Raw genomic sequence first — 18,590 nt, 5'->3', positions numbered from 1 at the left:
TTTGTTTAGTGCTTACCATATATCAAGCCCTGTTTTATGAGCTGGGGTGGATACAAGTATATTAAGCCAGATACAGTCCCTGTCCCACATGGGGCTCGAGTAGGAGGCAGAGTAGGTGTTGAAACCTAATTTTGTTGAGTAAGAAACTGAGGCATAGAAAAGTTAGGTGACTTGGCTAGGGTCCCAAAGCAGGAAAGTGGCAGAACGGGGATTAGAACTCAGGTGCTCTGGCTCCCAGGCCTGTGAATTATCCACTATACAACACTGCTTCCATTCCATTCCATTCCCCAATTTTGTCTGGTTTAATGTGGATTCAATTTTGTGAGTGAATTCTGGGAGAATTGCATGACAGAACTAGACGGATCGTAAGTGGGTGGTGAGGGGAGGATTTAAATGATTTGGGCCCCTGAGCCCCTTGCTGGGTTACAGACTGCCTGTAGCCTAGCTGACAGTGAAGAGCCCGGGAGGGATTTAAGCCGGAAATTCAGCCACCTCGGTCTGCAGCAGTTGCTACTTGGCTCTGGGCCAGCTGCCAATCTATTTGGAAATCACCAAACACTGCTGCCTCAGAGTGACAGGGCACCGACGGTTGCTAGTAGCACCCATGGCTGGCTTGGGGGCAATAGTGGCAAGCTCTGAGCAACAGTGGGGGGGTGGGAGGGGACTTTGTGTGTGTGTGCATGTGTGTGTGTCTGAACCCAAACCCCTGTTATTTTCTCTGCGTCTCTACGTATCTGTGTGTGTGATTTTTGTTTCGCCAATGCCTGCCTGTGTGTATTGCCTCTGTCCTCTTTGTCTCCCTTCCTCTTTAACATCCGCCCCTTCTGTCATCTCTGTTCTTCTCACTTTCCTCTGTCCCCATTCTCTCTTTTTCTTTGTCCTTATGCTAAGAACCCTAACCTTCGGCTCCTCAGCTGGAACCCAGGGACTGAAATACCAACCTACCCACCTCTCCGGGTTGGGAAGAACAAATTGACTGTTAAAAGCCTTTGCAGATGGAACATGCTACAGACAACGTAAATAACAAGCGTGATCTCGACTTCAAAAAGAGCCCGTGAATTCCACTGGACTTTCTCTGAAACAAGAAGTGATGATCTAGTCTGCAAGACCAAATAAACAATTGTTCTAAGAGCCCTAGAAATCCAGAAATATCTTCTGGACTTCATACTGCAAACCTCATGAGTTCCATTTTTTATTTTAGGGCCATTATGCTGGCTATTCACATATGGGGACAGAAATTGCCCAAATAAACAAAATAGCACCCGCTTTACTTAAGATGCAAAGCAAGACTCCCCCAGGTTCTTTATCATTCTAACTAGCAGGAAGCTTTGTCAAACAGTCCAACGAAAAAAGAGCAACTGAATTTCTTCCAGAGAAATTAGGTTGAAAAAGAAGAAAGATCAAATGGGACAAAGGGGAAAAAAATCTTATTTCCCTTCTTTCTATTCTATCAGTACCACTGCCTGAAACGTCTAGACCATGGTGCAAATTGAATGATTTACTCTGGAAACCCCGTCTGCTTTACAATTTCACGGTGGGATCTGGACTGGCTTGGAGGTCTCTCAACATATCCTTCTGATTCCTACTGATGTTATCTTCCGGTGGTGCTGCGGCAGGGATGCCGGTTTGGCCACGACCCTGCCGATGGAACAGAGAGGCTATGCTAAGGATCGCAGCACAGCCGAACCTCACGGGAAGATCCTTCAAGTCCAATGACTCTGGATGACTATTTCAACATCGGTAATGCGGCTGAATGTCTTCGGAGGTTATCCAGTATGTCTCCTTAAAATACAAAATGTCCAAATGGTTTGTTCTCATTGAGCATGCTGAGTAATAGACATCTATGTTTTTGGGTTTTTTTTAGGAAAGAAGTTAACTACTTCGGTGAAGGACAGATAACAACAACATCATCAACTTGGTGAGAAAATGAGCCTTTTTAAATGTGGTGGGTTTTAAGATTCTGTGTTGCTTGAGGGAACGGACCTTGTGTTTTCCCATTTCAACCTTCTGCACAGCACTTAGAAGATGAAGGCCTAGATAACGGCAATAAGGACCATAGTCAGGCATTCCGGTGGTCCGTCTGTTGAGAGATATAAGGCTCCCTTGGAACTAACAGTTGCATGCCTTGAGGTATATGGCAATATCAGACCGTCTAGAGATTGATTACAGGGGCTGAGGATGTGAAGGATATAAAAGAAACTACCTGATGTTCTGGAGAGTTCAGGGATCGAACAGACTCTGAGTCTCAAATACAGTATCCCGCAGTTTGAAAAAGAGGTGAAGCATGGCTTAATGGAAAGTGCCTGGGTCTGGAAGTCGGAGGACCTAGGTTCTAATCCCTGCTCCGCACTTGCCAGCTGCGTGACCCTGAACAAGTCACTTCACTTCTTTGTGCCTCAGTGTCCTCATCTTTAAAATGGTGATTCAATATCTGTTCTTTCTCCTACTTAGACACTGAGCCCCATGTGGAAGAGGGACCGTGTCTGATCTGATCAGCTTGTACCCACCCCGATGCTTAGAACAGTGCTCGACAGAGAGTAAGCCTATGTAAAGACCCAACATGCACGGCACAACGTGCCTGACTATTCTATTGCTGCAGCCTATGCCCCGGCAGGAACAAGACAAGCCCAGAACCACACTGGCTCTACGAGATCCACTAGCATCATAGTCAATTTCTCCTTCCAGAATCTTGGACCTCAAGTTTCTGACTGAGGCTCACTCGTTGTTCCTGTGGGAAGACTCCATAAAGCAAGCAGAATCTCATCTAAGTGTTTTCCAGCTTTCCTTGTCTATCTTAAGCGCACATAGTTCTTCCTGCTCTTTTTCCCATGCCCTTTTAAAGTGGTCCACAACATTAATTTATTACGGTAATTCATTATTGGCTGGGGGATGACAGTGTCCTTGGTACTTTGATAAGCACACAGGAGGACATTTGCCTTCCATAATGGCTGACATTCTAATTTACAGAGAGAATATAATTCAGGCCTCATGGAATCTAAATGAGACAGTCAATGGGTCATAAAATGAGGAGTCCTTTTATTTTCTCTGTTTTTTTATTATTATTTTTGTTTGTGGCTGTTGGAAGCAGAGGAGCTCTGACTGCAGATCTCTTTTATGGAAAGAAGGTTTTTTTTCTGATACTGTGGATTTCCATAGCTGGACCGGGTGAAGATTTTGCCAATTTCTCCATTATTTTGGGTCTGCATTTTGACCTTCAGTTCACAAACAGAATCCTGTTGCTGCCAGCAGGAAGGAGGATTAGGGTGGAAGACTAAAGAGTATTGCTATCTGAATAAGTGAACTTAAAAACGGATATTTTCATTCTTCTACTCAAGAATCATATGAATGGGAACCCTAGAATGGTCTTTTTCAAATCACTTATTGTTCTTAAATCAATCGATGGTATGTATTGAGTGCTTACTGTGGGCAGAACACTGTACTAAGCGCTTGTAAGAATACAACAGAGTTGGTAGACACTATCCCTGTCCATAATAAGTTTACAATCCATAATTTCTGTTTAACCAAGTTGGTGTTTTCCAGGCTTATGGTGATTCCATCTATTCTCTATCAAAAGACTATTATAAAGATATGTTCTTTAAAATTATTGCATGAATATTTTCAAAATTTACCTCATGAAAGCAAATATACAAATTCTCAATAATTGATCATAATGGGGAATAGGTATATAGTGTACAAATTAAATTCACAGATAGTCCCAAATCATTTTTTAAATCAAAAACCTGCTCTCCCAACAACCTTTTTACCAAGGAACAGCACAGAATTTCACCTCCTTTCCCTTCACCTGTCTGCCTTGTTATAGAGATGTTAATGGGTAATGAAATGACCCACTGCTGAGAAGGGTGAGGACCAATCCCTCGATAATTACTAGGTAACTTTGTGACCACATTAGAACACTCCAAGGAGGTCTTAAAGTCCATAAAATCTCCAATCTGTTGTTCTAGATTGAGTCAATAAAAAAAAAGCTTCTACCTACAAGCAGAGAGCACCATATTACTGAAATCAATTGCTTAAAAGTCCAATCATCCTCAAATTCCAATTATCCAGGTTTCCACATATGAAGCCATTTGTACAGAAAATTTCCATTAGGGCTAGAATTGGGTTGGGTCTTGGTTAGTCAATAGGGAAGGTTTACTAGGGTTAGGATTCAAGCAAGAGTTTAGGAAAAGATTTGCTTTAGGTTTAGGAGAAAGGGCATAGCCAGTGAGTAAAGGTAAGGTCGAGGGTATGGGTTTGGGTCAAGCTAGGGTAAGGGCGAAGGTTGCCAATTCATTTGTCAGTGAATTGACTATCCATTAAATGATTTGTCAATGATTAAGTGTTGGGTATTTTGACAAGGGGAAATTTTTATATGACTCAAAAGAGTAGCAAATGATTACATGCGGTGGGAATTCTAAGGAATGCATTTAAGTAATCAGTATAGGGAGTAATGTCATCACCATGGAAAACTTGGCAGAAACCAAAACATTTGAGAGCTGTACTCTGGGTCATAGAACTCTTGAGAATCATTACTACTTCTCAAACCAAATCACCTTTGTTACATGAACTATTTAGTGCTGAAACTGATTCTGGAACGTAATCTTTTATCAAAATGAGAATTTGCAAAACAATTTGAGCTTACCTCAAATGGTATGAAAGGAGGCCAAGTTTCTGCTACCATAAGCAGGAAATGCCCTGCTTCCATGAATTAAGAGGATGTGGGGCCACTTTCCCTTCCCATTTTGTTCAGATATTGGCCCAGTTAACTCACTGGCTTGAAGAAAAATTACTGTGATAATGGGCTCAGTCCACAATAGGGTTTGTCCTTTACCACCCACTGAATGAAATTCAATCATTTACCACTTCATCCTCCAAGTTTCCTCATTCCTTGATTTCTCTGATCTGTACTCTGCCGTCCCAGCATTCACAGGCCGACTCCGAAGCCTTCTTCACTAAAGAATAGTTCTATACTGGACAAAAGAGGGACTCCATTTTCCTAAATATCTATCTCCATTTCCTCAGCCTCCTCAGCTTCAACCAATCAAATTCTAATCAAGACATTTCACCAGGTGGCAAAAAACTCCAAATTCCAAACTTAATCGATATCTCTAATCCTAAAACTAACCCCCCCACCCCTCCCAGCCAGGGACACAGACCCATCCACAGCCCCTGCTTTGGGCCGCAGGTTCTTGAGGCTGAATCCGCTGGATCCCTCAGGAAGCAGCGGCTCACTCCTGCTGGGTCTCTCCAGAAGCAGTGGTTTGACCCTACCGGGTCCCTCCGGAAGCAGCGGCTCACCCAGCTGGATCCCTCCAAAAGCAGCGGCTCGATCCCGCGGGGTCCCTCTGGAAGCAGCGACTCACTCCCACTGGATCCCATGCTTCAGTCTGGGGAGAGTGGCATCCTTGGAATAGGCTTCCTTTGCGGCCAGGTCAGCTCCACGTGGCGCCGTGAGCCACGGTGCTGTTACAACACTTTCACTCAATTTCATCCTCACTGCTTTTTCAAGGGGCCAATCAGCGAGCGTTAAACCAGCCCTCACCTTTGAAACCCCACCGCAGGTGGCAAATATTTTGGTAAATGCCAATAAGTTTCCAGGAGACATTCACTAGGTGACCAGGGCAGCATCTCTGGAGGAACAGTAGCACTTGGCCTGAGAGATGGATAGCTTCACCCATAGGGTGCCTGAGGATGCTGTTTTGCAGAAAACTGAGAGATCTCTTTGTGGAGGCCATTTTTAAGTTATACCGGTTCAGTAACTTTTACATCATACCGATGAGTACAATCTAAGAATAAATTTTTTCACAGGAAAAAAAAACACTCTTTCTGATCTCTTCTGTGACCCCAGGAAAGATATTTTTTAGATGGTCAGACTGTTGGCCAGTTCATGACCAAAATTACTGCTTAAATCAGTTAATTATTTCTTTTCAATCTTGTTTTATAAATTGGAGTATTAGTGTTTCTACATCAGTTCGAGGGCTTAAGATCTGTTCTTCAGTAACCAAATCTTATATTTAGTTTTCAGTGCACCCCACTATTCTAATTATTGGCTAGGCTCTCAAACCTCCCTAAGATTGGTTTATGACGTACTGTACTGTAACACAGAGAGTTCTTGCTGCACTGAACAAGAGAATACAATGCACGGCTGTGCTTTATGTATATAGAAATAACAGGCACATTTCAATGGAGAGAGAAGGTGAAAGAATGAATGCCCAGGCAGGCTCTCCTCTCTCCAGTGGTGCAAGCAGGCAGAGGGGAGGGGAGGGGACGTACAGGTTCGGGCAACGGATCCCAGCCCAGGGGTCATGCCGGGCCTTTGTCGGCACTATCCTCAGTAACTGCTAGAGAGCGTAAGGTGTTCTCTGAGCCAAGGTCCCTCAAGTTTTCCAGTTGCTCAGACCTGTATAAGGCTAGGGGCAGCATCGAAGGCTTGGCGGGCTACTGAAGATTCTGCAGTTGCCCAGACCTGGTCATCTTCCTGAAACCCGGGAACAGGTCCTCACTGACCAAACTCCTCTGAGCTCTCCCAAAGTTGGGATGTGTAAGGTATCACACACTTCCGCTGGGCTCAGGAACCACTGGACCCTGGGCACCATTTGCATCCCACGAGATGCAGAATGGGCACATTAGGAATGCCCTGCCAAGTGCCCTGCCTTGGTTATTATTCGCTGATGGATGAAGGACTGCCAAAGCCGAACAACTGGGGGCAGGGAACGTGTCTGTTTACTATTGTCTTGTACTCTCCCAAGCACTTGATACAGTGCTCTGCACACGGTACGTGCTCAATAAATACGACTGAATGAATGAACAGCAGTCTTGTCCCCAGCCCTGTCCTCAGAAAACCCTCTAGGCTGCTACAGGTAGGCCATTTGTCAGAAGACAGCATGCCCCCCTAAGCCCAGGGTAGGGGCAAGAGGATCGATCAACTCCACAGCTTTCGCGCTTCTTTCTCTGTTTTCTCCTTCCCTCTTCAAAGGCAGGAGAACAGAGTTTCATAGGTTTAGTGTACCCAGATTCTAAACCCAATTCAAAAACATACAGCCTACTTTACTATCGAATTAAACATGACTCAGGTCATCGCTTGGACCAGAAAGAAAAAAAAGTGTATTTTTTATCCAATAACCACCACAAACAACATCACACAAATCATTAATTACAGTTGCTCCTAAACAGATGATACCAATTACTGCACAGTCTAGGAGCATACCTCAAAGAGTCTTTGGGGACAGAAACTGTGCATAACAAAGCTACTTTTCAGCACAGAATTGCATTCTCGAAGCAGCTCCAGCCTCATAACCTCCGGGAAAAAAGACAGACAAGTGCGGGAAAAGACAGTTCCTAACTAGGCTTCGGGGCTTTGAGATCAAACTTGGGTGAGGCTCGGTGCATTTTGAAAAAGGGACTTGAAGATCTAAAAAGGCAAATGGAAACACAGTGGTGGAAGATCCAGCTGTCGAACACGTCCGATGGGAAGGGATGCTGGGACGGGATCTCTCGCCGTGGGAATCCTCTCCCTGGGCCCATTCTCGTGCCTCTTGAGGGCTGCAGCGAGTTCATCACGGAAGTCGGACTCCTCCATTAGGGTCCCCAGACCAAAGCCATGACCGGACCTGTTAAAGCTGAAGTTCCTCATTTAAACTCTGGCCGGGAGGCAGGGCCTGTGGACGGACACACACACGCACACGCACGCACACACACACAAACACACGCACACACACAACGAGAAGCGAGTGAGGCGGAGGCAGCCACATTCTGACAGTGAAAAGATTGCAGCGGGATCAAAGGGAAGTCGAGGAGAGGGTAATGTTCGTTCCTCACCTGCTTCCAATCCAACAGCCTTTCCCGGAGAGAGAGGTGTTTGCTTTTACCAAACCCCACTGGAATGGCAACTTCGGAGTGGTGCCGAGTTCACTCTGCTTCTATCCCGGTGCGGTTCCACATATTCACTGTTGGTGAGAACATAAAGTAAATACTCCCGCATTGACGGCATGCGGACGCTAAAGCAGAGAATCCTCAAGCAGAGTTCAAAGGTGAACACCGTGAAAGTTGGGAAGGGAGAGAAAACTTTGAAATAATACGTTACCTGTTACATTTCCCTGGGCTCCTCCTGAGCAGTGTATAATGTGGGGATGCTTGAAGTGATTTCTAAGACCACACAGAGTTTTCAATTCCCAGTTCCTCACAAAGATCTGAAAGGTCAGCCATCGTCTTTCCACTGCTGTTCAGGCACCTTAACTTAACACTCAGCTCCTTGTTAACCTCAGCCAGCCTTGCAAAACACACATGTGCCGATCCTCTACTGTCACTGAAATAATGTACAATAGAGAGCAGAATGTAGTTGACATTAGCACCGAGAACATTGTTCGATTGGCTCTGACGGGAGGTTGACTGGTCAAGGGCGGAGGGATCGGGAGTGGAGGAATCGAGGGATGACCGAGCGCCACAGATCATCTTGCGCTGCTGTAGGTTATTAGCTATTTTCAATATTCAAATCCTGTCATTCTCCTTCTTATTGGTAGACGATTCCGGTGGGTTTACCTATTTACCTCTAAATCTGGCTAGTCCTATACCTTGCACTATATACTGAAGAGTTCACCTAGGTATCTTGCCGACCCTTGAAATTGGCAAAAAAAGAATCTGTGGTCCTCCCTCGCATCCACTCAACGTTCTCAAGTGGGCGATGCCGTTTCCTTATTTGTGTTCCAGGTCTGGAGTTTTAGGATCATCCTCCTGCTACCCTCTCCCCAATCTCTGGCTTCTCTACCTCCTCTGTCAGACTAATTTGCACATTTGAGCCCCTCTTACACACCTTTGGAGTCTACTAAAGTTCACTCTTACTTGTCTGTGGTACCACCATCTCCTATAACCTGAATGGGATTCTATCTCTAGTCCTCTAGACAGTAAGCTCATCACGGACAGAGAACGTGTCAACTGACTCTGTTGTTTCGTACTCTCCCAGATGCTTAGTACAGTCCCCTCACACAGTAAGTGCTGAATAAATATGACCAAGTGACTGATAGCCATGTCCACATTGTGAGGTACTGGCATCTCCAAACCAACAGGGAGAACCCTGTATTCACCAGACTTTCTCGACCTGATCTGCACCGGGTTCTGGGACTGGACTGCCCACCTGAGCTGATTCTCAGGAACCCAGCAATTTGAGTCCGGTCCAAATTCAGTTGGGACATTCAAGGAAAAGGCTGCTCTTCTGGAAGAATCTGATCATGTGCGGATGGTGGGCCACTGGCATTCTTATTCGGAGCAGCCCGTGGAAACCACTGGGATGTTTGGGAGCAACTCAACCATGGTGCCAGAGCAACCCCAGCCTGGACCTGTCCCAAATGAAGGCACAGAAGGTCCCCGGGAGGGAGAGGTCTGAGCCCAGACCGACCCAGTCAGTAAACCAGTGGGAGTCAGGACCTATGGGTCAGGGGTGACTCACCGAATCTTAAACTGTCATTTTGGCCAACAACTTCCAATTTCTTTCCTAATTTTTTATGTATCTGTTAAGCATTCACTTACTAAGCGCTTGGGGAGATACAAGATAATCGGATTAGTCACGGTCTCTGTCCCACATAGGGCCTATAGGCCTAATGCCCATTTTACAGGTGAGGTAACTGAGGTACAGAGAAGTGAAGTGACTTGCCTAATGTCACACAGCAGACAACTGGCAAAGCAGGATTAGAACCCAGGTCCTCTGGTTCCCAGGCCCGTGCTCTTTCCACTAGGCCATGCTGCTTTCCCAATCAAACCTCTTCAAAGAATTGCAAATAAGTCAGAAATGGTCTGGTTAGGAGTTCCTTTTTTGGGTCCTCTAGTGGACATGCTAAGATAGAGTAGAATGGCCTTTTGGTAGGCAACATGAGAAAGTGGAAAAGACAAGGGCTAGACAAACCATAAACTGACAGGAAATCCCAATCTCCATGGAAGCCGTAGGAAGATGTTCTGAGTTCGGATTCAGGCAGTCAGATTTGACAAGACATTCATACAGGAATCTCAGTAGAAAACAATCAATCTCAAACCATTAAGATCAAGGTAATCTCAGTGGCAAATGGAAATAATTCACTAATATCTATTTGTCTGAATTAAAAAAAAAAATACATAAAGAAAAACATCACCAAATTAAAAAAAAAAAGTTGAGCTTATGATAATACCTAAAAGTTATTTTCCCAAACCCAGATTGAGAATCAACCAAGGTGTCAAAAAGCATGGATATATGTATGCAAGATACTCTGAACAATACCCAGGACGATGAAGATGGAAATTAAGGCTTCTAATAAGATTACCTCTGTCACTGTAGAACAAAAGTTTAAGAAAAGTGTTATGAGGTCATTATTGAGCAATCATCTGCCAGGGCAACAAATATGAATATTTCAGATAAGCACACAGTTGCATCTTTTAATTGTGTCTGTACAGAGCACTGTTCTAAGGCTCACTGACTCCCAAGCCTGTGCTCTTTCCACTGAGCCACGCTATCAGGTTGTCCCACGTGGGGCTCACAATCTTAATCCCCATTTTACAGATGAGATAACTGAGGCACAGAGAAATCAAGTGGCTTGCCCATGGTCACAAAACAGACAAGTGGTGGAGGTGGGATTAGAACCCATGTCCTCTAACTCCCAAGCCCATGCTCTTTCCACTAAGGCAACCAACACCAACCACAGCACCAACAATAATAATTTATAATAATGATATTCTGTTAAGTGCTTACTACGTGCTAAGCACTGGAGTACATACAAGAAAACCAGATGGGACTCACCGTCCCTCTTGTCCCTCCACTGACCTTGCGTACCAAGGTCCAGTCTGGGATCATGTACAAGTTATGCTGCCTCTGCTCCTGCACAGTACTGTCAGGTGAAATCCAGACACCAGGACAACTTGGGTCAATCCAAATTCATCTTTATGTGCTACAGTATTACTATTCTTATTTTATGGCATTCATTAAGCACTTACTATAATAATAATAATAGTAATAATAATGTTGGTATTTGTTAAGCGCTTACTATGTGCAAAGCACTGTTCTAAGCGCTGGGGGAAGATACAGGGTCATCAGATTGTTCCATGAGAGGCTCACAGTCTTAATCCCCATTTTACAGATAAGGTAAATGAGGCACAGAGAAGGGAAGTGACTTGCCCACAGTCAGCTGCCAAGTGGCAGATCTGGGATTCGAACCCATGACATCTGACTCCCAAGCCCGGGTTCTTTCCACTGAGCCACGCCGCTTCACGTCGAGCACTGTTCTAAGCGCTGGGGTAGATAGATACAAGTTAATTAGGCTGGAAACAATACTTGCCCTATATGGGGTTCACAGTCAAGCAGGAAGGCAAACAGGTACTTTTATTCAGTTATTCATTCAGTCAATCGTATTTATTGTGCGCTTATTATTATCAATATTATCATTAATAATAATAATGGCATTTGTTAAGTGCTTACTATGTGCCAAGCCACTGTTCTAAGCGCTGGGATAGATACAAGGTTATCAGGTTGTCCCACGTGGGGCTCACGGCCTTAATCCCCATTTTACAGATGAGGTAACTGAGGCACAGAGAAGTCAGCTGACTTGCCCAAAGTCACATAGGGGACAAGTGGAGCCGGGATTTGAACCCACGACCTCTGACTCCCAAACCTGGGCTCTTTCCACTAAGCCACGCTGCTTCTTGTGTGCAAAGCACTGTACTAAGAGCTTGGGAGAGTACAGTATACTTAATCCCCATTTTGCAGTTGAGGAAACTGAGGCACAGAGAAGTTAAGTGATTTGCTCGAGGTTACACAGGAGGCAAGGGGGCAGAGCTGGGATTAGAACTATAAAACTACACACATCCAGTTCGCAATAATCCTGAAATTCTGGGAACTGGGACGTGGCAGGAAACACCACCAACTTTATAATATAAGCAACTAGTTCTAAGTGAGCAGATAAACGAGCTATGTCGACATGTGGTTTTACATGCATCTTGCTGCTCCTGGTGGTTTTCTATTCCTCAAAATTCTTCTAAAAATAATTTCCAATCTGAATATACAACCCCATCTTTTACTGCATCTAGGCCTTTGTTTGTCACGTAGGCTCATGGGTGTTCTCCAACAACGACAGGCAGACAGAGAAATGGGTAATTCATCCAGAAGTGAGGATGCTGCAGTGTTGCAAACAGCTGTCACAACATCCATGAAAAATGCCTGGATTCAAAAAAAGAAAGCCCAATGTCAAAGAAAGACCTCTAAAAACAAAATCTAAACATGTGTGGGAGTCCTCACACCTACTTATATAAATGTCTCCTCTGAAAATGAGATTCCATTTTTTTGAGAAAATATTTACATGAGATGTGTTTAAAGCAGCCGTGATTTAAAAATACAGGAGGATTCAAAGCCCAGATAATAAAGTTCTAGACTTTCTCTCCAGATGAACGATTTCAAACAACATTTCTGGAAGATATCTTGCTAAAACAAAGAGCCCACCCCCACAGACTAAAAGCACACAGAGTATATAAGATCATAGAAAACAGAGTCAAAATGTCAATGTTCCAGAGTTCTTAATTGGAATGTCTAATTACAGTCAGTCCATAATTCCAATCTCTGCATTCAGTGATCTTCTGGTAAAGGGAAAAAATGAACCACATTCTAATTAGGTTTGTTCACGCAACTAAAAAGGAGGTATGAGCTTCTGTATGTTTCAGAATCATCAAGCTACAAAACTAATACCATCCAGCCAGCGCTCATTGTTTTTCTCACACTTTTAGAAATCATCAACCATCTTTGTCTATTTGACTTTAACACACAAATATTATAACACCCTGTAAAACAGTGTTACAATTTGTGCTTGAACCTGCTAAATGTCATTTGGTCTGTTATTCCAAAGCGCTATATTCATTCATTCATTCAATAGTATTTATTGAGCGCTTACTATGTGCAGAGCACTGTACTAAGCGCTGGAATGAACAAATTCCAAGATACAGACAGTCCCTGCCCTATGATGGGCTTACAGTCTAGTTAGGGGAGACGGACAGACAAGAACAATAGCAATAAATAGACTCAAGGGGATGAAGATCTCAAGACAATAGCAAATAAATCAAGGTGATGTACATCTCATTAACAAAATAAATAGGGTAATAAAAATATATATCCCAAAGAGCCACTAAAAATGGCACCTTTACTGGTACAACCAGTGGGGGGGGGGGGGGAATAGGAGTGAGCTGTCCTTTAGCAAGTTCTACCCAGTCATCCCGTAGTGAGCTGGAAGTCATTTTGGTGACCTGGGTTGGATAGAGACCAGCAGAATCTCACATCTGATTGCTCTAATAGCCCAAACTAGGAAAATGCCACCTTCAACCAAAGGGTTCCGTCGGCCTCACAGAATCTAATGCTATCACTAAAACAGTGCTAGTCTTGTCTTATGCCATCGAGTCGTCTCGACCCATAGCGACGTCATGGATGCGACACTCCCAGAACACCCCACCTCCATCTGCAATTGTTCTGGTAGTATATCCACAGAATTTTCTTGGTAAAAATACAGAAGTGGTTTACCAATGCCTCGTTGCATGCAGTCAACTTGAGTCTCTGCCCTCGACTCTCTCCCGTATCGCTGCCGCCCAGAGCAGATGAGTTTAACTGGTAGCAGATGGCCTTCCACTCTCTAGCCACTGTCCAAGCTAGGAATGGAATGGATCTGCCTCTTCTTGACTCTCCCTCCCATAGTCGAGACTGGTAGAGTACTGGAAACTCTCCAGGTGTGAGCCTGAGAGGGGAGAACACTGCTATCTAGGTAGTAATACACTATTCATAAAATAAAAACAGAAATAAAAGGTCTAATAGACTTTTAGGAGAGTGAGAGTTCTAATCCCGGCTCCGCCACTTGTCTCCTGTGTGACCTTGGGCAACTCACAACGTCTCTGGATCTCAGTTTCCTCAGCTACACAATTGAGATTCAATCCCAGTTCTCCCTCCTACTTACACTGTGAGTCCCATATGCGACAGAGACTGCTTATAGTCTAGACTGCATCTACTCCAGCTCTTCCCCTCTCAAGATCACACCTGGAGAGTTTCCAGTATTCTACCACCTCGGCTACCGGAGGGAGAGTCAAGCGGAGGCCTACCCACTCCATTCCTAGCTTGGCCTGTGGCTAGTGAATTGAAGGCAAGTCAAAACCCCCCTGTGCTGCACAGCAGTGGCACGGGAGAGAGTCGAGGGCGGAGACTGGAGTTTACTGCACGGAAGGATGCAATGGTAAACCACTTCTGTATTTTTACCAAGGAAACTCTTTGGATACACTACCAGAACGATTGCAGATGGAGAATGGGGCGTTCTGGGAGAGATGTGTCCATGGAGACGCTATGGGGTCAGAGACAACTTGATGGCATAAGACAAGACAGGATTCCAGAGCTCAGGACAGTGCCTGACATGATAAGTGTTTAACAAATACCTTTTACGCAAACACAATTGTATATAGAGCTTAATAGCAAGTTTAAAGTTTATAGAATCATAGTATTGTCCAACCTTTTATATGGCTACAAGCCATCTACAAAAGAGCCATCAGGGTTTCTTAGATGGCTTCTCCAGTGACACCGACAAATCATACTCAACATAAAATGACAGAATAAGATTATATTCCAAGGGCTTAATATTGGTAGGCAGCTCACCGGCACTGAGGCCAGACTCGTAGCAAAGCTGCGTGGCTTCCCGGGCTTTTCTCTCTGCTGCAATGCCCTCCTTCCAGTTCTGCGCTCTTTCACATAATTTGAGGTTGTGCTTCACTACATCCTTAAAAAGGTTATTCTGATCTTCTGCCCTGCTTGTGCTCCCTTTCAGCTCACCCTTCAGCAGCTGCTTGGGTGAGGGTGAGCAAAGGCTTTGAAATGATAGGCTAGTGGGGGAGGGTGTTGCAGTAATAATAATAATAACTTATTTGTTAAGTGTTTACTATGTGCAGAGCACTGTTCTAAGCGCTGGGGTGGATATAGGGCAATCAGGTTGTCCCACGTGAGGCTCACAGTTAATCCCCATTTTACAGATGAGGTAACTGAGGCACTGAGAAGTTAAATGACTTGCCCACAGTCACATAGCTGACAAGTGGCAGAGCCGGGATTCAAACCCATGACCACTGACTCCCAAGCCCGGACTTTTTCCACTGAGCCACGCTGTTTCTTTATGTGCCAGGCACTGTACTAAGGTCTGTGGTGGATTCAAGCAAATCATGTTGGACACAGTCCATGTCCCATGTAGGGCTCACAGACTCAATCTCCATTTTACAGATGAGGTATCTGAGGCACAGAGAAATGAAGTGACTTGCCCAAGATCACAGAGCAGACAAGTGAAAGAGCAGGGATTAGAACTCATGACCTTCCGACTCCTAGGCCCGTGCTCTATCCACCACTCCGTGCTGCTTCCCGGTAGCAGAAACAAGTCCATGTGTCGGAAAGGAATGTGCAAATCATACACATACAGTGAGGGCGAGAGTCTGTCTTTTCAGCTACACTCCTGAGCGTGGGTAGGGACTCCCTATCAGTAGCATCATCTTCAAAAATAAGGGGATCTATGTACGTGGATGGATCATCTCTGGATCATTTCTGTGATGTAAGAGGAAAAAGCATGGTGAAGTGGATAGAGCATGGGCCTGAGAGTCAGAAGGTCATGGGTTCTAATCCCTGCTCTGCCATTTGTCTGCTGTGTGACCTTGGGCAAGTCACTTCAGTTCTCTGGGCCTCAGTAACCTCATCTGTAAAATGGGGATTGAGACAGGGAGCTCCACATGGGACAGGGACTGTGACCAACCCGATTTCCTTGTATCTACCCCAACGCTTTGTACAGTGCCTGGCACATTGTAAGCGCTTAACAAATACCATTATTATTATTATTATTATTAAATGGCATGTCTCCTGATACATGTGTCTTGGAAGCACAGTCAGTGGCAGGTCCTGGATGACTGTCTCACAGCTTTGCAAAGAGGTCCAGGGCCGGCCGCACGGAAATGGGACGTGTATTCTGACTTAATAATAATGGCGTTTCTGTTCTGGGGTCCAGTGTCAGATTGTCAGACATGGTGGTAGAGGATAGAATGAAGAAGAGTTCCCAGGGGAAGCAGCGTGGCCCAGGGGAAAATGCCTGGGTCCAAAACCCAGCTCTGCCACTTGTCTGCTCTGTGACCTTGGGCAAATCACTTCACCTCTCTGTGCCTCAGTCTCTTCAGCTGTAAAGTGAGAATTCAATACCTTTTCTCCTTCCTACTTAGGATCCCCATGTGGGACAGGAACTGTGTCCGACCCCAGTGCTTAAAACAGTTCTTGACACAGAGTAAGCACTTAACAAATATGATGATGATGATGATGGTTTACTTTAGTAGTGATGGGTGAAAGTCAGCTAGAGCTTCTTCAACTCTGACTCTACCGACTAAACGGGAATAAAAATCTTGTGAACTTCTCAGGGCAGTCAAATTTGCTCGGTAGTTGCCAGAGCTCAGATATCCTAACGGTGTCACGTGAAAGATCCTTCGGTGATCAAGAAAGAGTCCAGATTATGTCCTCAACTGTTTAGGCCACTCCTAAAAGGAATCCTAAAGCAAAGTGAAAAATTAAGGCAAACTGAATCGTTTAAACCCCAGGTCCTCTTTACCCTATAAAAAAGGTTTGCGAGCCTAAATTATCCTCATTATAAATGTACACATTGACATCAATTATATATTTGCCTGTCTTGCCTCCTTAATTAGGAATGAAAACTCTACGAGGACAGGGACCAGGCTTCATTATTTAACATGTACCTGACTCCCTGCTATCCACCCTCTGGACTGTCAATAAATGCTTTCATGATAATGATAATGATGATAAAGTAATTGCCTCTGTTTCACCATTTCGCCTAGGGAGACACAGCACTAGTAGGAGGATAAAAAAAAGAGTACTCAATCCTAGGATTTCAATAACATTATCTTTATTTTCTAATGTCAGATGAGAAAATCAGAGGATATAACTTATCTCCTGCCTTCCCCTGCATCAACGTCAAGACTCTACAGGAAATTAGCTCCTGGGAACACCAATTCTTGCTTCCGCCAAATCGAACTTGGAATCATCAGTGCACTTCGTGTTGCCCTTCCAGCTTTTAAAGCTAAAGAGAATGGGTCAGTCTACCCTTTAAAATATATGCCAATGTATCAAAATGAGCTGTCTGGTTTCCACTTGAGCTCCTACGAGAGACCTGCAATATCTTAAAATCCTTTTATAGCTGAATTTGGAAGTAACTGTAAACTCACAATCCAAGGGAATTGATTGTGGTAAGTCACCTAAAGTACAATAGTTTTTCTCCTGTATGAAAAATGAAAATATTGGGGCAGTGAAGAGCTTCCATATTAATATTTTTACTAGAAACACAAATTGAAAGGAGAAAAGAGGGAGGAGGAGAAAGGGAAGAAGGGGGAGGAGAAGGATGATAGGAGGAAGAGGAGGCGGGAAGAGAAGGAGGAGGAGGAGAGAGCTATAATTGTTAGCAGACCATTTCAATATTATCATAGCAAATATGATGCAACATAACCTCCTTTAAAAATTAATAGTTTTCCCATCAGTGACTTCTATCATTCTTCTTATTTTTCATTCTCTCCTACTGGGGGAATTTATAATATTATAGACTGCAGTGGACAAGATAGAGTCATTCATCATATAGGCATAATGTTGAAAAGTGAATTTAACTTGCTGAGTGTGATGTAGAAATATTAGCCTTTATGGAACACACATACAACTTTTAGCCATCTGTAACACTCAGGCAATATGGTGCCATTTCTTTCTAACACTTTCCAGGCATCTGTGGGTTTTCAATCAATGAATCAATCAGTGAATCAATAGCATTTATTGAGTGCTTACTGTGTCCCAAGCACTGTATTACGTGTTTGGGAGAGTCCTAATACAACAGAGTTGGTAGAGAAATCTCCTGTCCACAACGAGCTTACAATCTTGAGGGTTGACAGACAATTAAATTAAAAATATGCACTTAAGTGTCATGATGCTGAGGGTGGGGTGAATACCAAGTGCCCAAAGAGTATAGCTCCAAATCCGTAGATGACACAGAAGGGAAAGGGAGTCAGGGAAAAGGGGGCTTAATCATGGAAGGCCTTTTGGAGGAGATGTATTCATTCATTCATTCAATAGTATTTATTGAGCGCTTACTATGTGCAGAGCACTGTACTAAGCGCTTGGGATGAACAAGTCGGCAACAGATAGAGACAGTCCCTGCCGTTTGACGGGCTTACAGTCTAATCGGGGGAGACGGACAGACAAGAACAATGGCACTAAACAGCGTCAAGGGGAAGAACATCTCATAAAAACAATGGCAACTAAATAGAATCAAGGCGATGTACAATTCATTAACAAAATAAATAGGGTAACGAAAATATATACAGTTGAGCGGACGGGTACAGTGCTGTGGGGATGGGAAGGGAGAGGTGGAGGAGCAGAGGGAAAAGGGGAAAATGAGGCTTTTGTAACCTAATAAGGGTTCAGTGGTATATAGTAACATGTTAACAGATGGTAGACTTTATTCTATAGGACCCTTCAAGTACATTGGAGGGTTTGTGCCACCTGTTGATTTTGTCTGTGAGGTATTTCAAAGGAAAATGGCTAGTAA

General features: G+C 44.2%; 1 protein-coding gene and 1 non-coding gene across 2 annotated transcripts in view; both read right to left on the bottom strand.

Moving 5' to 3' along the window:
• RBMS3 (RNA binding motif single stranded interacting protein 3) overlaps positions 1–18,590 on the bottom strand; it is a 1,099,136-nt gene that overhangs the window by 968,605 nt on the left and 111,941 nt on the right. The gene's annotated exons all lie outside the window — the stretch shown is intronic.
• On the bottom strand, positions 13,597–13,734 carry LOC114813963. Its single transcript, XR_003761707.1, has one exon. It is a non-coding gene; the product is annotated as a small nucleolar RNA SNORA7 (small nucleolar RNA).

The sequence above is a fragment of the Ornithorhynchus anatinus genome, chromosome 8 (assembly GCF_004115215.2).
Source record: "Ornithorhynchus anatinus isolate Pmale09 chromosome 8, mOrnAna1.pri.v4, whole genome shotgun sequence".
Lineage (NCBI taxonomy): Eukaryota > Metazoa > Chordata > Mammalia > Monotremata > Ornithorhynchidae > Ornithorhynchus > Ornithorhynchus anatinus.
The sequence above is the reverse complement of the archived record's forward strand: the minus strand, read 5'-3'. Positions and strand labels throughout refer to the sequence as shown.